Consider the following 25933-nt stretch of genomic DNA (forward strand, 5'->3'; position numbering starts at 1 on the left):
TTTAAATCTCATTCCAAATGATCCATCTTCACCTTGGAGACATCTTTCTGCAGCATCCTCTGTCACAGCTCTGCCGTACAAGGCGGAAACTGTAATTACAATTCTAAGGCGTTCATTAGAATTCTATTTTCGACAGAGGGAGATTAAATTTTGTCAAGCTGCCCAGAAAGTTCTAATTGTTCATTAAATGTAATGCATTTAATGTGTGCATAAGTTTGCAGTCAATTTGTTTGTTATATATTTGTTAATTGTTAACAAGTAGTCATCAAGCAAAAGCAAGTACATTATCACAACCCCTCTTCTGGCAAAAAAGCAGAGGGCACTATTTATTAGTATGTTATAAATATGCTTTAAATATCAAGAAAGCATAGTTATATTGTGCTAAAATATTTATTATACTTTTTAAATACTGCAAATGATACTGAATAATTCTGTAATTTAAAAAAGGTATGTCTGTTAAAAATGAACAGGATGATAATTTGCAACTTTGGAAAGTGTTCCTCTATTATCTCCTACCTCATGACATTTTAGAAACAGGCATGGGATAGAAAGAGAGGGCAAAGAGGAAAACTGAGGGAATCAGTGACCAGTTCTGCCACAGCAGCAGAAGGTGAGTATTGCCAGTAGTACTTGGTGGTCAGTGTGCAGCCACATACCCAGAGCTGGGTGGGGAGCGGTGGTGGTGTGGGGGTGGTGAGGGCGGTGGGGGCGTCATTGCCACCATGTGGACAGTCCTAAATAAAAAGTGGCAGTCTGGGTTCAACTACAAAGATCCGGCTTCTTACGTGATAATGAGAAAAGACAGACAGAGAACGGTGAGTCAGTTTGAAAGCATTGGGGGTGAGTCAGGTCACCTGATATTCAATAAGATTAACAAAGAACAGTAAGGAACCCATTACCTGCTTGTTACAGGATCAAACTTGCTTACACAGTGCAACGGAAAGCATTCACTTCTTAATCTCACCCTTACATTTTGTACTGATTTTTTCTGAAGTAACAAAGAAAGTGAGCTCAAGGATCAAAGTGCATGTATCTATTTAACGCAGAAAGAATACATTGAATAGCACATAATATGGTGTAACATAGAAAGGATGGTATTGTAGTAAAATAAACTTTTTTGCTCTATCAGGTTTGTTAGTATGTGATAGCAAGCCATGTGGAATTCTTATGGTCTTACTTTGTTCTCAATGCTGTTGAATCTCGCACTGGTGTCACAGGTTATTTCTCCCAGAAAAAACTGACATTGTGGAATTGTGTGCAGGAGCCCATGTTACTGTTTTGAACAGTGAGTTCCTCATTATGTTAAGGCTGAAAGAGACAGTGAGCAGAAAGGCAATTTACTCTGAACATGCGATTTTAGACATTTTTCATAATCTTTATATGGATTGCTTTCACTTTCATCATCACTTTCTGAACATGAGAAATTATTCATCATTTTGCTATTCATCCAGAACATTTCCACCATATCAAGCTGGCGATGGCTGAGCCTTTATTATTTATTTCCAAAACTAAATATTTGAAACTACGGACAAGAGCAACACGAAGCACAAAGTTTCAGGTGAAGTATGTGATCTGCAGCTAGGAAGACAGAAGACGATTCGGAATGCTGAAAATGGCAGGATTTTAAACTGAATTGCAGAAGTCTCTCACATTGCATTACACATTTTTGTGGACCACATAAAAAATGTTGGAAGGCTTAATGGATAATGCATAAGACTTCAAGATTCACATGGTTTTTATATAAACACTGACTTTGCCAAATTTTCAGATGAAATTCTCAGGACTGATGTGTCTATCCGTGCCAAATGTGAGAACATGATCTCTGTTTCAGAATATCACATAGATGATTCTGACAGAAACTATGTTATTGTCTGAGATCATTTTGGTTTAATATCATCTTTGCTGAATCACGAGGCAGTGCTTTCTGTTGCCCAAAATATGTTTTGCTTGAGTTGATGTTCAACTAAGGGAAAGGAACATCTTGACCATCTTATGTTGGTGGGAGGGGGGATATGACTTTTTGACTGTAAATATTAAGTATTAGGTAAATGAAGGATAATAAATGTCCTCTGATAATTAGTGACTGGATACAGTATCTTAATTCATCCATCAGTGGAGAGAAGCACCAGTCACAGTGAGACAGACTTTTAGACCCATCAGTAATACCTCTGCATAGTGCTTAGCCCACAAAAATTCACATGGATAATGTCAATTTTAGAGTAGTTTAAAGGAATCTTTTCAGCTACTGTTGGAGAAAATAAAGTTATCAGGAACATGAATTATGTTTGTTCCCAAATGCTATTTCCTGATAATATAATAATATTATCCAAATATAATACATTTGGATAAAGACTGAAATTGGTGTGCAACCTGTAATTGATAATTCTTGGATTCTTCTCAACAAATGATGAAAATAGCAAAGCTAAATTCTCTGAGCTAAGCTAAAATAAAAGTAAATCAAATCAAATAAATAATTAATTTAAAATCATTATTTGGCATAGAATGTTACCCTGGTATATTTTTATTTATGGTAGACAACATTTTAGTGACTTGTTCTGCTGCCAGCAATGACTAAAATAATATTCCCTTGGTTTCTTCAATAGTGCTTCAGGTTTTACATTGCAGTGGCACTGCACATTTTAAATGGGATCTCTGTTGATTACATACCATAGGTTGGGAAACTCCAAACTACCATCTACATTTTCTCCATTTTCTTCACTACTATCTGGTCTTGTGTTACTCGTTTTAGAAATGGCTGCATATGGCCTACCTGAGTTATCCCTATAACTCATATAACATGGAAAGTCCAGCAATACTGAACAATACAGAACTGAATACTGAAAGCACATTTTAAAATATTAATTATTGTGAAACCAGGGAAACCAGTTCCTGTTCTATAGGTTGTGTGGGAGTAATACAAATAGCAGGAATTATAAGCTACCCTGACACTCTGATGTGATTTCAGTGGAAGGAGGACAGTATTTAACAATGCAGTTAAAAAAAAATAATCTTGGCACGGCCTGGCATGCAAATGAATTTCTCTTTGAAATAACATCCTATTTGAAATGCAATCGAGTAAAAAAATATGTCCATCGAAGTAATAGCTTTTTATTGAAGCAGTATATCAGACGCTGTCATCACAGGCTTTCATCCGGAATATTATCTTGAGCTTTTGTGTTTATGACAAATCATTATGTTTTTCCTCCTACAAGAGTTCCAAAAAGTAATTGACCAGCGATGAAATGGAATAGATGGAACACTCGGCCACATGCCATGACATCATTCTCAACTTTACATTTTTTTGGAAATTTACACAACATGCCAGTTCAAAATATGAGATTCATCTCCAGGAAAGCTTTTGCTTCACAAAACAAATCAGGAAGTCTGAGGTACCTGGCACATTAAAGGGAATAAAATGTACAGGGAGTAGTCTGTTATGTTCTGAAACCGTAAGGAGGTTTATTTTGAAAATGATTTCATTAGCCAGAATAAATAGAATAACATTGTATGAATCTCTGATTTTGAGAATACTCCGTTCGAAAAGAACATGTCAATTAGCTGACCACACATTGTAAGTTAATGATAAAAAAAATGACTTTTAAAATGGCTTAATGAATATCACTGAATCATTATTATGTATGTGTTTGTAAAAATGTATGTATGTTGTGATCCTAAATTATATAATGTATAAATGTACAGGAGTTAGACAATATAATGAAAATATCAAATGAAAAAGGACTCATAGATAGCTTTAGATAAGTAAATCATTTAAATTTAAAAAGGTGTCTACACGTTTCATGTTAATGTCAATACTAATTACCATGATGTTTCTCCTATAAAATCTTATCTTACAGATTTTGAAAGAGGTCAAAAAGTTGGTGCCCTGTGTGTCTGTCGCAGAAATGGCAAAATTCTTTAATGTGTGAAGGGGAACAAACAAGGAAAACCTGCATCAGGAAAGTGGAACAGTGGTCACAAGTTAAAGCTCACTGACAGGGTTACATTACAATGTCATGTAATGAGTGCAAAACCTGGACTCCAGTGCAGTGAAAGAAAGTAATATGGTCTGATAAGATGTCTTTTACTCTTTTTCCTACTTTTCCTAACGTTAAACACAGTGGTGGATCTGTTATTATGTGGGCAGCCATCTTGTGGGAGACCACTTTTCATGCACACTAACTTTTCTGTGCGTACAGTGTATGTACAATCAAAATGTCCATTTGTAGTTGAAATACTTTAAAAATGAAATTAAATTTGAAATAAACCCATAATATACTAACTTGATCTGTTGATTTATACTATAATTTTACTAACTTGCCAAATTATAATTGCTAAAGTGTCTATACTGTAGATGAGGTAATGTGCTCTAAGTTTGATTCTGCCCCTATAAGTGAACACTCAACTCAGCATATACTATGGATGCATCAGTTTAGGGAAACATACTAAGGAGAAGATACAAAGGAAAATCCAGACACCATGACCACACCAAAAGAAATAAGGTAAATACAGGTGAAGTACCCATGTGCAAATCAGCAAAAATCTGGTCAAGCAACCTTCATCAGAGCTGCTCTCTATTAGTGCACTATTGCTGTGCCAAAAGGCTGGTGGACGTGTTTGGACACAGCAGACAGCACACTTTTGTATACAACAAAGAAGTTGTGTAAGGTGACATTGACCTGCTGTGTCCTCCACAATATGGCTATGAAAGAATTTGTTTCCCATCATACGAACAGCAATGAAAGGACCCTATGCCTGAATCGCTCCAGAGAACAGATACAAATTTCATTGTGCGACAAGACACCCTATGAATCTGATTTTTTCTTGCATCCACTTCTGTCAGAATTGTTTATGTCCCTGAATCAGAGAAAATCATTCAGGGATATAAACGTTTTTACCTATGCTAATTACAAAAACATGCACAAGCATCTAATTTAAGAAGAGTTTGGATTCATCATCATACAAACAAGGGTAAGAACAAAAATGGGTGCATGTCATATGGATGTTTCGTGAATCTGACATGACTTTTTCATATACACTTTGCCCAAGAACAACATATTACCAGTTCCTGTTGGCTGATTTGTATTTCAGCTCTGACAGTAACCAGATATACTACAGATAAATGGAATGTTCATGCATCATTCTAGTATCATTGTGCATTTAGTGCCTGTTACTTTCATTACTTTCATTCAGTCATTGTTGGATGAACTTAAGCCAAATGTTAGCTGCATAAAGGAAGAGGAGAGCTCAGATTTAACAAGTTTCATTTATTACATGACACATGATTCATGTAGTGCATGAAACACTTATAGCTATGCCAGTATTCATGACATCCATAGACTTACAGTTAGCTGGATTAGCTCAGAATTAGTAATCCAAAATAGTTTTCAAGACAAGGAAATAATATAGGCTAATTGCTCACAACGCAGAACGCTTGCTACAGAGTAATGGGCAACTACCACCCGAGAGCAGTGGCGGAGGCGTAACATGTTGTCTATCTGAAACTAAATGTACACACCTTCTGTTGGAAAAACGGAGACCAAATTCCTAGACACTTATCCAAGTAACATTAAGTGTGTTGTGAATGGACATGTTGAAATTAATGGCTACAACAAAGAGAAGTAAGGAGTTCTTGTAGTAAGCCGGAATTTGAAATAAGCTATGTAACGTTAACATGGGATAGAAAACAATGTTTCAAAAGTCTGCTTGTTAGCTTGCTTGTGCCAATAACACCATTTATGTGTGGAATGTTACTATAGGAACAGTATTGTAACAAGCTTAGAAACTACTTTCATTGGTGGCATGATGTTTCATGCAATTGGTAAAATTGTTAAAGTTGGCCTCTCAGTTCTAGTTTAGCCAACTATGGAACCATTTTATGAAAATGTTATGGTGCCGAAACTGCTTTGTGTTGTGCCTACATGTCCAAATTCATAATATACCACAGTTTCTTGTGCCATGACTCTTTATTCATGCATTATTTAATTTTTCCATTATTTTATCCCTGACCTACTGTATGTATTATACACTGACATTCATGTATGTATATTCACAATAATGTTAATATAACTGCCAGTCTAAACATGTGAAGTGCAGGTGTTGAAGTTTTTCGATTAACGAGCTGTCTGAACCACATAGAGAAATCTTTACCACAGTTCTGGGCTTTTCCGCTTAACTTGCATGTTTCCCTGATCCTAAAGTGATGTTCTCAGACCAATCGATGTGGAACGGACCAATCAATGCAATAGTAGAAGTGGCGGGCGAAAGTAGACCTTTCACACCTGCACGTACAAACCATTTACAATGTCGCCACACCATATCCTGCATTCTGGGGCTGGTCTTCTATGGGTTTGTGATTGTTTTTGAAAACAATTCCTTAGAAAGAACAACCATGTATTGTTTAAAGCAACTGAGCAACAAACAATTGGCTGACAGCCACATCAGACATGCATAAAATTGTGAAAGTGCAGCAAAGCATAGAATTGCACACTATGTATGCAAACGATTTCTGCCAAACGTTTATGAATGTTTCTCAACACCGGGGCTTTAACCTTGATTTACCAGGGGATTTGTGTGCAAAAAATATATGAAGACGGAAAGGGTCAGCAGACAGCAGAGTATGTACGGTCAATGCTTCATTTGACACACTCCAGTATGAGCAGAATTTTGATTCCGCTGACAGAAGCGTCAGTTCAGATGTCAGGGGCAGATAAGAACTGGTGTAATTCTAGCCCCTGAGCCACTGCTCCAATCCCGTCGTTGCCTGGACTGGTGCACTCTCTCGCTGCTCTCTGTAGCTCCAACCAGAAGTCTGGGAATAAGCCCAGAGCTCATCACACAAAATTTCGCAAGGGGTCCTGAGGTGATGCAGAGAGTAGCTAGCCATCCCTCACGTCTCTGAGCTCCTAGTGTCAGCTTTAATTACAAGATTGTTTGGACCGGGGCATGATTCACACCAGCAAGTGGTTCCATAGCTCAAGTGCCGATGCGGGAGTGGGGAGGGACGTCCTCGTTGGCAAGGTCTGGTGAGGTGGCGACCTAGGCAGGCGTGGCCACAGAATGGCTCATGCCACCTACCGCTCTGGTGTCCATTTGTCATTGTGCTCAGTTCATTTGGGCGAAGCTGCCGCCTCACATCACTTGTTTGAGCAGATGGTATTGATCACAATAAAATCAGCAGATCGGCAATCGACAAAAGCACGTGTACAGGAAACATGTCCAATGCGGAGGGGGCTTGACATGTTTGCACATATTTATGGATATGCACAAAAACTCATACAAAATTATTCCTACTGGAAAGTATTCCTACTGGAAAGGTCCTTCAGGTCTGATCATCTATCACATTTTTGGATGGTAGGTCATGCTCAGGCTAAAAGGCTCTTTGATTTCTGCTCTTGCATGTTCAGGGGTGGAAACAGAGCAACCCTTGAAGGAAACATGGCAGCTTCAAATCGGCCTTGAAGGCTCTGCCACAGTTCTTTTTGATGGGTGTTGGGTGGTGCTTCTATTTCCATTCCCTCACAGGCAGAGGCTGCAGGAGCCTCAAAGGATAAAGGCAGAATCTTACATCTGCCTGCACCAGCCCTGTGCATTAAAAGTGTTCCTGTCAGTAACTAATACAAATGAAGCGGGGGGATATTTGGGGCTGAATTGCTAAATAGGGATGGGGAGATATTGTAATTGTGTATTCATTTACTTTCCAGTACAGTGAATGCATCGGAATTTGTCCTGGAGCACATTTGTATTTCTGAAAACATCCGACAAATCATTTTCCCCGGAGCGAGAGTGTGAAGTAGCAACATCTAGTCTTCCTTTTTAATAAGATGGGGGACCACTCTTGGGTCTGCACACTGGTTTGTAGATAAATGTCTTTTAGCCATGGTAGGATCACTCCATCAGGTCGATGAACATTAATGAAGAAAAATCTGTGCAATATGCTTGAAGGGAAACTGTACAGCATGTTGCTGAAGTCCTAAACACCCAGCGAGCCCTGTGAATTTATGATGCAGTGAGTGGCAGAACTACCGCTGAATAATAATTGTAATATTAGGTCCTTACATACTCATATAATGTACCTATTGACCCAGCCCGGCTTATCTGAATTTAGGACTGTTCTAGCACACAGCAGCATGTCACATAAAAACAATAACAATAATAATGTCACTCCAGAGACATTTCTTATACATGGACTCCCGACGGCATGTTTAACCTTTGATGAAATTGAATGAAAATTTCATTACAATGTGTAATCATCATTACAATCATTCCAATATGTAAAATGTTAATATTTCCAAACTTACTCAGAGCAATAGGATATGTGTGAACACACATACACACACACACACACACACACACATATGTATGTATGTTATATGGTGGATTTATATTATATACACACACACACACACACACACACACCTTCAAAAATATTAAATCACAAAAAAATCAAGCCTCCATTTTCTGCCAGAACATGGTATTCAATCAACAGTCTGTGGTAAACAACTTTTAAGCTGCATTCCGCTGAAAGATCAATACAGAAGGACTCAGCCAACTCTACCCCCAGGGGAGCCTCGGTGCTCTCTTCTCAGAGCTAGCGGCTGTGCTGCCATGCCAACTGCACTCGTGTGCCTCACCAGGATCCACAGATCTCCCCCGGGGACAGAGGCTCTCTCCACGACTACAGCCTACAGCCAGACCCCAACCTTCACAACAACACCTTCCAACTGCGCACGACACTCCCCCCCAAACATTTGTACAACAAACAGCGTTTACTCTTTGGGCCTCGCTCCCTCACAGAGACGCGAATGTTAAAGTAGGAGAGGATTTTCTGTCTAGCTGCCACGTTACTCGGTTTCGACACAGCAAACATTGCAGTATGCTCTTTGGCTGTGATGGGGGGTTTTGGGTGGAGGCGTGTTGCAGAATATTATTCCATTATCCACTTTGCAGCTGCCGGCTCCATATCACATCTTTTCAACAGATAATTACAGTTTTATTTTACACTCTGGGAAGTGTCTTCCTAAGCTCATATAGTTTTAATGCTGACTTGTCAGGAGAATGTAACCTTTTTGCTAAAAGTCTCCAATAGCCCCCTGCCTGCAGCGTACATTACCTTTCAGGCAAATAATATACATTTATGTATATTGATAGATAACAAAATGCTGCCATTTCTTGTGCATTGAAAATAAAGCTCTGTCCACAGGGAGTGTGTGACCTTCTTTCAGCTTTTGTGTGAGTTCAGCTCAGGACTGGTTTTCATTCGCTAACTTTCCTGTGCTGAAAAGGGAGTGAGATGTGGAGAAGTCCCTCAATGTGACCTTAACATGACTACCTGCCTAATAAAGGCAAATCCATTTCACTGGATTGGCACTAAACAACAGATCTGGGGTCTTATGCAGTGTCTTAGTTCACCTCACAACCAGAAGTCCCTCCAACCCCCTTCTTTTAACAAAAAAAAGGAAGGATAGAGATTAGAAATACAGGCCAAATTTGTACACAAGAATACAATGGTGTCTGTGTAATAAAGGCCTTGGTTATGGAAAATAAATCATTGCTGATAAAGTTGTCAGTCTTGTTTACAGAGACAATGGCACTGTACCTTGGTGCCAAGACTCCCATGGCATTTAATTGTGGCTTTGGAGTTTGGATGTGCAATACAGAGGAGTACGGTCATCAGGGAACGTTTCCAAGGCGGACTGCTGACACAGCTCAATTTCTAAAAGTAGTTTCTGACCGGCAATTTACTGAGGAGCAACTGCTACCCCGTAGTAATAATGCCTGATGCATAATGCTTTCAACATTCCACTGATGATGTAGCAACTCTGCAATTTCCATGTCATAATGTGTGGGACTCTAGTCAGCTGGGCTAACTTTCTGGTAATTACTATGTGCACATTTCTCTGTCCATTTAACTATGCTTTTAATGTGTCTGATTGCTTATTAGGCATTGCAGATGTTAAATATTTCAATTGGCAACAACTACAATCCCACTCTCTGGCACTGCACCTTATCAGTTTTCAGAAAATAGAAAAAGCATATGCTATAGCTCTAGCCACCATACAGTACATTTTGAAAATTAATCATTCCGTTCTAAGCAGGCTTACTTAATAGTACGAAAAACAGGAATAAATGAAATGTAAATGAAATAATTCGCAGATATGCCAAGAATGCAGAATCCCATGGTAGTAGAGTGAATAAGCTCCCAACTTTTGTGTTTACCCTTATGATTTGTTGCCACAAGTTAAGAACTAATTTTAACTGCATACGCTTGAGGAACAAAGGCCCTCCTGGTTGCTAATTTCTCATTAATTAACTTGCACACCTGTGGAAGTCTAGAGTTGGGAAGGACTGTTATCAGAATAACACGTTAACCAATAATGGCAGAATACCAGTGTATTTGAATTTTTGCCTAATATCTTTGGGGGAAAAAAAGAAATGAAGGAAGAACTGCTTTCATGTAGTTATGAATTACTTTCATAAACACAGTATATAGGTATTTTTATGCGTTGATGATTCTCTCTAAAGCTTTAAATAATGGATCTAGTAGAAATCATATTGATCTGTTTTGGGATTTGCTGTCATGAGCTAAGATGTAGGTTTAACACACAATACTATACTAAGAGTAAAGGCATTCCAGGCTGGCAGTTCTCTAATTAACTCGCACACCTGTGGTGATGCTTTAAAATTGGGAGATGTTTTACATACATTAATTTTTTTTTTTTTTTTAAATCCATTAGAATAATATGTTAACTGATGAAGGCAGTCTGCTCAAAACATTTGAGTCTTTTAGCTTCATCTTTGTAGAGATAAAGCTGAGTGCAGATCTCTCTCTTGAATCTGTGGGGAAGTTTTTTGGGTTTCAGGAAGAATAGCATGCTTTCATCGTGGTGTACATTTTGCCTTCTTGTTTGGGTGTTAAATTGCAATATTACAGAAACAATAAAATCTCCACAGTATCTCAAGACTATTTAAAATCTGCACCTCAAATATTGTGTTAGCCTGCATTAGTTTAGGGTGCCTGTTGCGTCTCTGTTTCACACTGATTAAATGGGGAAAAGTTGTTCCATTGGACTGATGTACTGTTAACATTCAAAGGCTGTACTTGGTGTCAAGCTACATTATCCTTCTGAAAATTGAATAAGGTCTGATATTATGAGCTATTCACACTTGCACATATTGTAGATTCCAATACATTACTACCACTTAACTGAAAAATGAGTAAACAAGTTGAATCAATTATTTTTGATTAAAGCATGTTTTCGTGAAAATAATGTAAGACATAAATGCATATTGTGCACTTAATATAGTTAATCAAGAAAATAATACAGCTGAATTTCCTTTGAAAAACAAGAACAACAATATGCGCAACGACCCACATGCTTATCTTGTTGTTTTTTTAAATAATTGTTCTGAAAGTGTTGAAACTCACACTGGTGTCACAGACAATTCCTCCCAACAGCACCCACATTTATAGAAATATGAGCAAGAGGTCTCATTCCTTTTCTGGCCCAATTGGGGGTGCTGGTAAACGGCCTTGCACTGAGGACAGTTTTACAGTATAGGTGACAGAGAGACAGTGAGTGAGTGGGCAACTGCCTGATACGTGATTATAGGGCATTTTACAAAGCTCCATTTTGGGCCTGGGGCTTTAGCGGTTTTACTACCTAATGGCTTGCACACTGGAAGGACCATGCCACTGACAGCACATATCATCATTTTCGCCTTATCTGTCATGGGACAGCACACAGCTTCAGACAATCTGCACTTCAAGGCGTATTTTAAGCCAAGGGCGGCAGATGTTAACTGATAGTAATGAAAAACAAGACCCACCACACTTTTTAATCCATCCCTTTTTTTATCAACCTCCCCTGCTCCCTTTAGGAAAATGAAAAATTAAGCTTTAAGATTTATTCATGGAACGTGATTAAGGCCACACGAGGGCCGGAAAGGGCTACACGTCTGGCAAATTGCTGTTTGAGTTCTTTGGGAAAGCTACTGATTTTATGCCCCTTAATGGGGATTGAGGTGAGGGTCCTTAATTATCTGACATGAAAGAGCATGCTCAGCAGTCGGGGTTGGGGGTTCAGTGATAGAACACTGCTGACAGAGAGCTGAGGCACTAACGAGAAGTCCATACTATATGACTGGACCACTGCCTCCATCTCCTTGGCCTGGCAGTTACCCCAGTTTCATGACATGCTCAAGTGGAGACTGCAATGTGCATCGAAACTGTTGCTAATCAGTATCTTTTGGATAAGAAGTAAGGAAGAGAACGCTAAAGACTGTGAAAGCTGCAAGCATTTCATCCAACCATTGATGCGTGATGGGCCGGGTTAGAGATGGCAGTGATGTTGTTGTCTGTACTCCAGGACTGGTCCTAGTAGTGTGTGTGCGTGTGTGTGTGTGTGTGTGTGTGTGTGCGTGCGTAGGTGCATGAGTACCAATTAAACCCAATAATGTAACTGCAATCCACAAAAAATGCCACAATGACTTCAAGTCACCAGTTGTAAGGGGATCTTTTTTTTTTCCTGAAAATGCTGTATAATGATGTCTCTTTTACTCATTCGCCCTCTTATGCCTTGCATTCTACAAATGGTGATATTTAACATAAGGAACTTTCTCAGAGTGTGTTTCAAAGAACCTCTTTTTCTCATTCACTGTAATGATCACTCTTTTACTCTCAACTCTGCTTCTAATTTTATATTGTGAATGTGCAGATTAGGTCCCAGACTAACTCTGTGTTATCTAAGGCCAGGCATCCTCTGTGGCACGTGCGGAGGGCATGCACGTGTGCCGTCTTTGACCTTTGACCTCCAGTGTCACATGCCAGCAACTGCGTGTCAGCAGCTGCCACCATTGCACTCTGTCAGCTCTGCCCTGCTCAAGATGCTGATAGTGTCACCACCAGTCAAAGGAGGACAAAGAGGGAGGGGTTAAAGAGAGGCAGAGAGAGACAGCGAGAAAGGGGAGGAAAAAAAAAAGAGAGAAAATGGCAGGGGGGAAGTAGAAGAGAGTGACAGGAAGGGAACTGAAGGAGAAACCAATTAGGAGGAGATAAAACAGAGTTGCTAGGAAAAAAAAATGCAAAAAAGAGGGGAATGTAAAAAAAAAAAAAAAAGGATCGGATAAAGGACTGGAAGGGAGTGGAGAGAGGTAGAGATTCTTTTTGTTTCGGTTTGTGGAATACAAAAAACCTTGTTTGATCCCCGGAATGTTATACTGCTCCAGCCTGGCCACAGAGGCAGGCTGTGCACATGTGACCCTTTAACACAACATCCAATTAGACAACCCACTTACACGACTGCTGTGTGGAAAGCTGGAATGTCACATCAGGCAAAAATAATCATAATCCAAAGCAGCTCCTCTATTCATTAGCAACCTTCCTCTCAATCTCCATCCTTTTCTTTACCACTGCAAACAATAGAGCAGTCCCAAGGTGTCTCTGCGGATAGCAGCAAAAACAAAAGCATGGCGGTCTGTATTATTACCTGCGTCCATAGGAGAAACAAGAAGCTATTATGCCCCGGCTTATCTGTAAAGAAGGTATGATCGCTGTGACCTTTCCTTCTTGACTGATCTTGCACAATGGCGTGACCTTTCCGCAGCTGATGTTTAAAACTTCACAACAATGTCCTCGTTCATCTTCCCTGTTCGCAGTTATCGAGCAACGAGAGCGTTACTTTTTGAAAAGCTTTTTAATGTGATGCCGGATTCTATTGAGCATGCAAGGCCCAGCACAGAAGAATCATTTATAATTCAGAGTCTGACAATGGGATACGCATGAGTCGTTTGCATTTCCATCCTGCATTGTCTGCTCCACTTTCTGAATATTCATGTGTGTGTGTGCTTGTTCTCTAGCCCTCAGAATGATGTGGCTCAGTAAGCATACACTGGTAAGCTAAATAAAACGCAAAGCTGTGATCTGGGGGATCTTTCCTGTATTGATGCAAAATCTATACATGAGGAAAACCTATTCATTTATTTCATATATGTTTACAATGAACAGTTTTTTCATAATATATTATGTATTGCTTTTAAGGATGTCGAAAAATCCTTGCTCCGTTCTCAAGTCATTTTCCCAAGCCCTCCTAAACAAAGATCTTCAACCAAAAAATAACCAACAGTTTACCACTCCCCAGAAAACAAACTGCTCTGTGCACTTCCAGACTTCTGCCTCCTTCCCTCTCCTCAGCCTGTCTTTCACAATTAAACTCTTAAAGGTCCATACAACTTCGGTTCCACACTTTTGTTACCTTGTGAGTGATGTTTGTTTGCTCCATCACAGTAGGCTGGACAGGTTGACAGGCAACGGGAAAGAACCTGATTAAGACATGACCCTCAACGAGCTCCCCCAGATGGATCGATCTGATTGACTTGCTGAGGCCCTGCCCATAAGCTAGTTGTCGACTCTAAGCCCCATACTTGTTACGAATGGGCTGTAAAATGACCGAGACCGGGGGGGGGCACCGCGTTTGGATGAAACAGAGAGCCATGCGAATTCGATTAAGACGTATGGGGGCGACCGATGCCAATGCCATTTAATCTTTCCCAGATTCAGCTTAATCTTGCCGTGGCTGATTTACGCCTGTAGGTATTGAGGGAGAGGAAATACAAGTCATTTAGTGCATGGCTGCACCAGGAGGACAGCGGAGATGTGAGGACTGCACGCATTCCTTTGAACCCCAGAGATAATGGAAAAGGCACAAGCTCCTCCAGGAAGAGTCAATTCTCACGTGGGCTTCTCTCTCTGCGGCTGCCTTTTGCAAAAAAAGCCACACAGAGACAGTGATCCTATATTTGGATGACACATCACTCTGCCATCATTTTTCACTCTGTTACCGACATCATTTTACCTTGTTTCACATGACTCATTATCACTAGTAACCTGCACTAGGTACAAGGACTTGGTACCCATCAATGGATGACAACAAAGCAGGGTCCACTGACACAACATGCACGGCAGCAATTTATCATGGGTGGACTAATGGCAAATGTTGGCCATTTACTTGTGTTATTTCAAGGAAAGTACTCGTAATGATACCACATACCTAAACCTGCACTTCATATCTTAACCCCAATACTTTACCTAAAAACAACTTAAATGTACCCCATTTACACTACTAACTCATGTAATGGAAGTCATGCGCAATCTTAAATCTTAAAGCACAAATTTCTGACACTCCTACAACTACTTATTTCATATTTCCAGGGTACTTAGTGTCATTTTGTGTGATACCGTCTTTCTGCATTGAGAAGAGATAGGCTTCATTTTCTACACCTAAGAAAAGTGTGTTTTTCTTTCCCCACAGGAAACTAAGAACCATAAGATGACATGGACTTCAGAGTTGGTTTAGCTCAGAATCCCAATAGGCTTCCAAAGCCTGCACTGTGCGTCTAACTGTGGGAAGAGGAGGCCTACTGGAGACTGGGGGACTAAACATATATGCTCCCTAATGCGCTGAAGCTATGCAGCTTTCTATACCGAAGGACATCTAATCGGTCAAGGATTTCTGCGCCTGTCCGCTACTAATCTTGGGAACATCACAAGTCTCGCTAAGCCCTTTTTTGGCGCGGGAAGCAACAGATAAGAAAGTGACAGTGGCGACCTGCTTTCTAATCCAAAAGTGAACCCAGGGTTGCATTCGGCAGCACAGGTACCTCGGTCCTGAGGGGCAGGAAAAGAGGCACAGACAAGAGCAGAGCCAATCTAGTGGAGAGGGAACAGGGAGTGTGGATAAGGTGCACCTCTGTTTTTGGTTGACGAGACACGGATGCATTCATTATTTATCTCATAAAAACAAAGTCCCAGGCCTAATCTTGTGTGTTATTATGAGGGGGAGCTGTGATAATAGACTCTCTTCCTGTGGTCAAGAGGGAAAGCTGTAAACAGAGATGACTTTTTTAGGGCCAGTGTACTCCTAAAGGGGAAATGCAAAGGAAATGTTATATATAAGGTCATTTCATTGTAATACACTGTTTAGTTCATTTCGCTACCACACATACTGTACATGATGCAAGGCAGTGTTAATATCAGGACGTTGAAATGTACCACTGGATTATTTAATGCTCCCCAGTCTTTCCAAAAAAAGACCTTGAACAAGGTGCATATTAAAGGTTTCCAAACAGCCGCTGTCAAATGAGGCAAAATGTGAACAGGGCAGCTAGTGCTCTGATATAATTACATTTTAATGTGCTCTTTTTTTCCCATGTCACGTCAAATTCCACGAGGAGAGCTCTCCCTAATTAAGGACACATGTTTTATTTGGGAAATGAAAGGATTGTGATTTAACAAGTAGAGGAGGTTTGGGGGACATTTCGATTCTCGGCTCAGCGACGGCAAAGCGTCTAATCACACAGCGAGGCAGGAAGTTGAAAGCGGGTCAAAAAGCATCGCTTAGATTTTTGGCATCACATTCCTCTTTGAGCCACTGAAGAGAAGCCTGAAGAATAAGCAGACATGCGTATGTCAAGGGATGTGAAAAACATAAGCTTTATCTCTTCACAAGCTTGGCCACAAGGAAACCTTGAAACTGCAAACCGCCCTCATTACTAGTCAACCCATGCATAATTTTTTATTTTATTTTCAGTGAAGAAATTTCAGAGAATTTTCTAAAATGGATGTGAATAGACAGACAACATGTATAGTTCATGCTATGCAAATGTAAAGATGAAACTCCTAATTACCTTTAGAAAAAAGAGAAATAGTATACACAAATGTTTTTATCAGTGTCAGCTGATCCAAAATGTGTTTATTTTTTCCAAGTAGTTGAATTCATCTGTAGAGTAATCTGATCTTTTTAATGATAACTACACAGGCTTGTGTTATAATATTTAATTAGTTTATTAAGCATTTGGTCTATATGGATACGCTAGTATTTCTATTGTTGAATTATCTCATGTAAACATGTTACAAAGTTTTGGCGTAAATTTTCACAACCTCACATCCAACAGTGTCAAGTAAATGCTGTGACAGTCCTTATAGTTTTTTCTGTTTAGCAGCTATAGAATGAAGCCATAGTTAATACACTATCTGATTTTTCAAGGTGAAATTGTTAATATGGAGCCAGCTCCAAGGCTTGGAATATTACCATGGCAACAGTAGCCAGCCAGCTACTAGCTAATCATAATATTATATAGATAGAAAGTAATAATGGTGCCTTTATAATGCACTTTGTGTTTACATTGGAAGTTTCTCTAGATAAGATTTTTGTTTCTAGGCATCTCATTCGACATCTACATGTAGCTGTAGGAAGTTAGCTCATTTAGTATATCCACATGTAGGATTTGGGTGTGTGTGTGTGTGTGTCAGGTTGACCTTCCTCATGCCTTCAATTTGAAGTTCATCAAATTTTGCAATGAGTTCTGTGACCAGTAGTGTGCACTACACTTTGAAATGCAAAAAACAGTAAATCAATAACAATGAATGAACTCAAAACCTCCATCACATTAGTTCTTTAATTTACAAATTGAACATCAATACTTGAAATCTAATGGCACATGACTACTCCTAAGCTGCCATAGGCTATGCTGCTATCCATGTTGGCACCCATCATGCAACCCATGTTGAAATATAGTTAAAATGATTGTAAAGTATTTAAAATGAGAAAATATGTTAGTGCAGAACTGATAGAAAACATAATAAAGGAACTTTATTGCAATAAACACTGATTAATTTAAAGTAGAACAATTAGTTGTGTATGCAACCAGTGAAAGTTCCATATTGACTTTAAGGGGAACCAGAAGTTTTCCTAAAAACTATGAATCCTTAAATGTGCAATCAGTATAGATCAAATTGGTGCTAATACTAATTTAATGTCTATGTAGAAATAAAGTGTGAGAAAAGTTAGAGCAAAGGACATGTAGAAACAGCAAAATATACATTTTCATTAATGGGTTTTATATCTGTGATTTAATGACAAAGTTGATGACTTATATTAACCTGCAATCATCATTTCATTGAGATAATTACAATTAAACCATTTCATTTGATATACTGTAGCTAGTGATCTGTGGTGTTTTTTTTTTCTTGCTTCACTGAAAATTACCGTGAATGATTCATCAGTAATTTTTGTGCAGCAATGGTCTAAGTAAAAGTTTCTAAAATTTCCAAATGTTCTTAGAAAATAAATTTTCTGAAAACCTGTTAAATCCAGTGTTCCCTATTGAGTAGTTTGGAGTTATTTTATGTTGCAATACACTTGAAATTTCCCAAATCAGACTCTTAGGAAAACAGTAGATGAAATGAAATGAATGTGTCTCCAATGTTCTTACGCTTTCACAGATCTTATGAACGCAAACCTGGGGTTATTGCTTTTGAGCCAATAATAACAAACATTAAACCTTTTTTTTTCCAAAGTGCCGAGTGCATTAATATTTATGCTGGTCAGACTTTCCACACATCTCTTAACAGATGAATCCATGCATTGGCAAGATTATTGCTAGCATGGGCAGGGCTTCTAAAACCTTGTCCTGGAGGAATGTAGTCATCTCCAGAAAGCCATTTAACCATCTGAGTCAACTTACCATTATCTCCATTGACCAATTCAGCTTCCTTGCCCCTTTCTTAGAGTGCTAGAGGATTAAGGAAACTCTGTAGATTGTGGCCCCTGGGAAAATAGTTGACTCACCACGAACTACACGGTAACGATTTTTTACTATGTGTATTTTTTTTTCCCTAATAGTCTCTTTTTAGCCTGATGCAGTTTGCAGTGTTTTATTGCATGTTTATTACTAGTGCATTAAAAATTTAAGCAGATGCGCTCCATGCAGGGATTAGCTGAAGCGTGCCGAGGCAGTAGAGCATCACATCCCTCTCCACTGATCCTTAGGAAAGGCTTGTCCCTAAGGGCCTTCTTCCCTTGCTGTAATTTCAGTTTAAACAACAAACACAAGGTCAGCCAGCTCAGGCGAACTATTGTGTGGCTATGTAAGAGATTTAAAAAGGAGCTCTTCTTCATCCTGGGATACAAAAAAAAATGGACGCTATCATGACGAGATCCAGTAGTCAGAAGTTGATCGATAGGTAATACGCAACCACGTACTAGAAGAAAAGGTCAGTCGGCCTGGGTAAAATGCCAGGGCTCTGGCTAACAGCGGCCATCAATCTTGGCATATGGAGGCCAAGGGTGGAGGGAGGTGGGTGTGGAGAGGAGAGGTGATATAATGCAAAGCCTGCCGTGGGAGGAGTTGGGAACCACGTCCCCTCACTCAAGTCAGGGGAGATAATGGATGGCCACGACCAATCCCATCCGCTCACAAATTGCTGGGGAAATCTGACACGTTTGGAAGACAATATGAGGCACTGTATCTGGGCCCTGTGTCTGAAAAGGACCGATTATTTCCGTGCACCACCCTGTAATTCCGTGCGGAAATTACTGACTTTTAAATGCACCCAGAATGTGGAGCGCAAAACGGTCTTGCTCTTCATGTTGCCATGGCGGATGTCAGTCAGATCACATTGCCGAGCAATGCACACTAATTTCTGCCAGGCCTTCGCAGGTGAAAGTTTAATCTGAGCTCCATCAAACCGTGCCGCCATGTCTAATGGCCTCTGGTTTGTGCTCTCTGATAGCTGGCCACCACACAGCAGTCAATTAAAATACAGTGAAAAGGGCCCTGCTGTTGTGGCTGATTGGCGGAGCCTCCACCTGAGTGCGCTCCAATGCATCAGAGTATCCGGATTCCTTTGAACCCTGACTCCTTGCCAAATGAATCGTCTTTGTGCCGCTGTTGCTCTGTGGTGAGCTGAGGATTTTTTTTTTTTCCCTGGGATTCTCTAAAGCAAAGGGATGCTTCGCTTTCCACCCTGAGCCCATTAAAACTCACCGGCATTTCACTTCCACTTCATTTTTTTCCCCCAAAGATCTTCCACTTCTCTTTAGTGCCGGGCTGCGATTGACATGTCAGGTTCTTGCAAAGCATGATTGAGCCAGTTTTGAAGCTGTTCTGTTCTGTAACGGGCATGGGGTGAGTGTAGAGGTTATTAGGAACTTCTCTTTGAAATTTCTGTTCATAAATTTCATAAACTTCACCAATCACGCATGCGAAGGAGCTAAACAGGTGTGTTTTTCAGGTACAGACATGATCACAACAAAAAAAGGCAAAAAAAAAAACTAAACAAGGAAGAGCACATGCCTAATCAAGGAAGGAATTAGTATTATGAGCATGCTTTCCCAGTTCATTGCTGCCAAATAAACTATTCTGTAGTTTCTGTGTGCTTCCTGTGGGCTTGTTTTCTTTCTTGCAGGGTTACAGTCCCTTCAGGGTGACTGGCCATGCTGCCCCAGTGCCCATCTTGTTTCCGTATTTTTTGTCTGCTTCACCATTATGGAAATGGAATCAATGACCTCAGTCTCTCTTGGCAAAAATCACGTGTCTAAAAAATCCTCCTTACGATGGGGAAACTATTATCATGGCGGTGCAGATGTTCTCCCCACACAGCTTTGCAGAGATATGCCTCGCTGATAGCATTTTAATACAGAGTTAGCGGGTTCCACTCTACTGTGCTCTGCTATAGCTTTATCTTAGGCTATCAGATCCCCTCCCTGTTTCAGTATACAGCCATGGCCTGGTATTATGTTTTCATCTTCCGCTAGGTTTGCCACAATCGTTTTCGGCGGCTTGCTGAATATCCAGCCTCTCGTGAACTTGATTCCACTCATCCATATTTCATTTATACCTTCACTGAGTCTCCTCCAGCCCCCATTCCCCCAGACTGTCTCTCTCTGTGCCGGGGAAGAAGAGTGAGCTATAACCCCAGCCTCGGAGTGCACTTTGAAAACATCGAGGGCCCCTCTGGCAAGCAGAAAAAAAGCATTAGAGCCTTGTATCTTCTTAAACTCGGTTAAAGGAGGTACAACTGCTCCTTTTGTATACAAACCATAGGAACTTCTCCAGTGGCTCTACCCTCCCCACACCTCCCCTGAAAATCACTGGCCTTTCTGCAAGTCATCTCGCAAGAACCTCTTCCACAGCGAGATCAATGATTTAATTGATAATCTCCTCCGGTCTCATCTGCTGCTTCAAAATGACTGGAGAACTGCAGCCAGATGCTTGCACAGACAGTGCTGGTTATGTTCTAAAAGCTCAACGCCAGAGTCAGCCCAACTCAGTTGATGTGTTGTGCTCTGCTCCCTCTGTAGGTGAAAGTGAGCAGTAGACGTGCAGTAACCTGCACTCCTTCCACTGCTGGTGAATAGGGATGCTCAACGGGTAAGAGACTTCCCATTCAATGAACTCTGAGCGCACAGAAACGAGGATGGGGCGGCATCGTTTATGGGTGTCCATTAAACCTGGACATTTGCGTTTATATAGCAGAGTGCCATACAGGAGGAGCTGTTGTTAGGAGAACTGGAAGCGCATATGAAAGTACAATATGTTGATCACTGAACTACAACAAATCCTCATTCAATCACAATTCTGAACTTAAACTGCGAACGGAAATAAACAACGCAGCCAGATGAACACAGTATTATGCTGGCAATCTTTTAAATCAAATAAACAGATGACAAATGACATGCAGCTGCATTAAGAATAATAACAAATACTAGCGTACATAACCTAACGCTTAATCCTCAGGAAAGACTGATAAAACTGCTGCGGCTTATGAAATTCCTCAAAGGATTAAACAAAAAAAAGGAAGCTGCTTGAAATATGTGTTGAAAAATGGCATTAAATACCCCCTCCACTTCCAAATGTCAATCTGCCTCTGATCTGCTACAATCAGAGAGGGAAAAGAGGATTAATATACATGTGCGAAACAATGCGACTGCTTATGACGCCCAGCGCGTCCCTCCCACAGCGGCAGCACTGCCAGTGGCCTTTGACAGCCGTGGATCTTTTGAAATAAATGCCTTCGGATGAGGGAGGGAGAGAAAGAAAAAAAATAATAAAAGCCTGTGTCTTCCACATCCCCGCTCCCCTCCCTGACTTCAACCCAGGCGGACGTCCAAGTTTCCCAGTGAGGAGGAAACAACAAAAGCTGCAGGGCATTTTTTTGTTTCACCTCTCCGGCTGATTTTTTTTTTTTTTCTTGTTTTGTTTTTTTGACTGTTGCTGTTGTTGTTGCCATTTCTTTTCTGTGCCCTGGACCGGTTGCAAAGTCCACTCTCAGAGACTGAGAATGATACTGAGCCTCTTCAACCAAAGTGGGTTTGGGGGGGGGGGGGGGGGGGGTGTAGATGGAAACCTGCCACTCTATGCTACACTGCTCTCTGAAGCTCTCTGGCAAGGGCAGTGCTTGTAAATGAATACATTCAAATCCATATTGAGCAAAGAGTAAAAACTGGAAAATGCTAGACAAATCACGTGCAGAACACTGGTTTCACTAGCAGATTAATATGCAGATTTTTATCATCCTCCCTACTCCTCATTCAGGACAACTAGTGAGAAGGGGTGGGGGGGTTTGGGGGGGGGGGTTAACGATGGCACGCACATATACTGTGTGAGCTCTGCCGAAACAATAAGACATCAGTGACGTCTTCATTCGCGGGACAGTCCTCTGTGCTATTGAGACGGGTCCTCTCCTCTCTCTCCACATATCACTTTAATGCCTAACTTGCGCTCAGAGGCTTTCTCCTGTATTCCACCCTGGCTGCCCGGCTCCGTGTAGGCTGGCACGGCAAACGCACAGGGAAAGGGAACCCGAAAAAGAAAGCAAAGTTCAAAGCCAGCTTGGATGAAACACGCATCCACACATGCCTCCATCTGTTTCCCGTAATCCAGTACACGTTATTAGCGCGTTACACAGGGAAATGCATATTAAGCAATGATAGGCTCATCAATACAAGTGGCTGTATTAATTCTCGGGGCACTCAAGCCTGATCAGAAGTCCGCACTGGAGAAGCACGCTGTCACTTACCCAGGCTGTGAAGGGGGGGTCTCGCAGATGTCCTGTCCTGCTTATCCCACCGGCTCGCGCGCGTTATCAGAAAGATGCCACAGGGTGTTCTCCACGGTGGGGGAATAAGGCCAGCCCCCCTCCCGTCCTTCCCACCCCCCTCTTCACTTGTCACTTCCCAGCGGTGAGCCAGAGAGTCCAATATGAGATAATCCAGACATTGTCCTTACAGTTACAGCCACCTAACCCGAATGCACACCTGGCTCCAACAGCACCTCAGCATGTGGCTGCTAACATATGACTTTGAAATCCTAAATTACCCAGTCCCTTTTCAGGATAATTCAATGGCAGGAAGAAAAAAACAGCAAAAAAAGAAATGCAACTTAATGCATCTCTGATGTGTTTAGGAGATGGCAGTTGCCTGCCAGCAGGAGGTTAAAGTCAAAGGTGCAGGTCTCCATGGTACCTGCTGGTATCCAGGAGGAAGCTGGGCTTGGGCAGGAGGAGGGAGGGTACATCCGCGAGAAACTGTACTCTTGCACTCCTCCGTCACTCACCCTTTAGTGAAAAACCTGCACCTGCCGCCAGAGCCCTGCCGTCCGCTGAGAGCCTTTCCTGTGTGGGAGAGAGAGCGAGCGAAGAGCCGCCCCTGCTATAGTCATCATTCACTGTCGAGCCCTGAACTGGAGACTGTCTCTGCCTGCCGGTCTGCTGAGCGCTCTCTCTCTCTCTCTCTCGTTCTCTGCTTCTCCGTGTCTTTCAGGAAAGCGTCTCTTTCTTTTCAACAAGCCCTATCAGGCTGACTCTCCATGCCCCGCCTCCCTGCCTGGTGATTGGCTGCACCGGCTGTGTTGGGGGGGGGTTTATTATGAAGAGGAGGTGGGGGGCAGGGGAAAGGGGGTAAGCAGTAATGCTGTAGGAGCCTGAAGGGACAGCCTAGCTAATGAAAGCGAAATGCTTCTCCCCATGCTTTAGCCAGTTGTCTGCTGCAAATTTGTTGTGACTCTGGGCAAACTGAATTCACTGACAGTCTCCCATATCTTGTGGGAGACATATATCTCTCTCTGAGCAGTGAATTCAAAAGTCAGATCTTGTCAGCTAAAGACCCTGTTACGCTCTGACAGCTCAGTCTTTGAAGGCAAAAACAGAAGTGCGTGCTGAAGTCCCTATTCCTATTATGGAATTGTGTGTCCTGCAATTGGGGTGAGCGGTTTAGTTTTGAAATTGAGATGCAGTTCTGCGCCAGATGAAAGGGAGGCACTGGCAGACATTTGTCAGAAGGGATGACACGTGCAACTTTGGAATGCGAGCGTCTCATGCTGTTGGACACTTTCAGCACGAACAGCAGGGTGCAGATAATGAACCGCCAATGATGCGTTCCAAATGAACACTTTTCACCTGAACAAATGAGGGATTAAAGCAAAAACTCTGGTACATTAAGTGTTACCATGGGAAGAAATGAGCTGTTGACAGTGTATGAAATTTGTGGGTTATATTTGCCTTTCGTATCGAGCATATTCCACTAAACACAAAATCAATACACCCACATGGCATCTGTATTTTAAATACTTCAGGCAGCGTGCAGTAGCTATATGCCATATATATTGGACAGCTAGAACACCTCCCATACATAAAATAATTATGACAGCTCAAGTATATTTATATCTGAGATATTGAATACATGTTCCCCTCTTTTCCTGTTCATTCTTTAATGACAGACTTAAGACATAATCCCGGCTAAAAATGATCTTCCTGGCTGAAACCGGAACGTTTTCGGAATGGGCTTTTTTCTCCTCTGCTTGGGCATGTTATGAATAAGCTCAGGCTCAGTGGGGTATTTCAGCCAATGGATTTGTCTTTTTAGTTTAAGCTTCCCAAAACCAACTGCATTGTAGTAGTTCTTTCTCTCCAATGCTGTATTCTAATTCTGAGTGTCTTCACCTTTAGTCTTCTTATATTTAGCACTCTAAGGCCGTCTCCAGGCAAACTAACTGTATGTACAAATGTGTGTATGTGTGTGTCTATGTATAAATATGCACCCTTTAGACTGAAGCATAGACTAAACTCCCAATACATGCTGTGTGCCGTGAAGACAATAATTTCCTGTAACCTAATCATTCTCTCTCTAGCCCCATTTCCACTGCACACAGTGAATGTTTCAACTGCGACTGCTTTCAGCTGAAACCTCATTATTGAGATTTAGACTTTTATGGTGTTTAACACATTCCTGCAAGAGTGAGATTTTGTTAGGCCAGGAGGCAAGTGCTTACCAGATGTAATATTCAAGGAACAATAAATTCTATGGGGCCTTGGGGAGACCAGTCACTAATTTATGACTTACAAATTAGCAGCAAGGTCTACTGTTTTCCTGTGAAATTACAAATTGTACAGTGTGGGCAGAACCACAAGACTGCTTTCATCAAGGATATAATTCACAAAAAAGAATGAACTGGAATGCAGGCCCCACAGTACAAGTCTCCTTGGTTTCCTGCAGTCTCAATGTCATAACAATAAGGCAAAGACAATTAAGGTGTATAAATATGTAAATATGTCCATGACATCTCTGAGGGAATTGGGTAACGACATTTTTGGCCCTCATTTGGCTATTCCCCAGCCCGCCCCCAAAATTAGAAACCTTAATGACAACCAATAAGTTGCAGATGGTCAAACTCCAGGGTACACGGCCCTCCTGATCTCTCTCGCTTCTTGTGGCACCATTTCACGTGCCAGCGATACATTACCTTGCCAGATGCCGCCGACTCTAGGGGGAGACCGTGCCCATTGGAGCTGGAAGGTCAAACATTTCTGGTGCTTTTAAGGGCACACCCTGGAAACCTCTCCATTTTTTTGCATGGGTAGATTGTTTATGGAGGTGTTTGAGATCCTGGGAAACCGTGTGACAGATGCAACCTTGCCGAAATTCCTCTTGCGAGGATGACATCAAACAAACTCCCAGGGTGCGCTGTACAGAGAGCGTTGGTGAGCATCCTGTCTGAATTTGGAGGCAGGCTTTCCTATGTTACGTAAAAGACTGTCATTGGCATCTGAGGTCCTATGAATTAATCATAGGGTAACAGAGAACGCCTACATCTACACACT

General features: G+C 41.2%; 1 protein-coding gene across 1 annotated transcript in view; it reads right to left on the reverse strand.

Annotated features, from left to right (window-relative positions):
* brinp2 (bone morphogenetic protein/retinoic acid inducible neural-specific 2) overlaps window positions 1-23583 on the reverse strand; it is a 95340-nt gene extending 71757 nt beyond the window's left edge. The window contains exon 1 of the mRNA XM_036554705.1: window positions 22856-23583. The gene's annotated coding sequence lies outside the window, so the exon portion shown is untranslated. The remainder of the gene's footprint in view (window positions 1-22855) is intronic.
* Between the last annotated feature and the right edge of the window lie 2350 nt (window positions 23584-25933).

Source organism: Megalops cyprinoides, chromosome 20 (genome assembly GCF_013368585.1).
Source record: "Megalops cyprinoides isolate fMegCyp1 chromosome 20, fMegCyp1.pri, whole genome shotgun sequence".
Classification (NCBI taxonomy): domain Eukaryota; kingdom Metazoa; phylum Chordata; class Actinopteri; order Elopiformes; family Megalopidae; genus Megalops; species Megalops cyprinoides.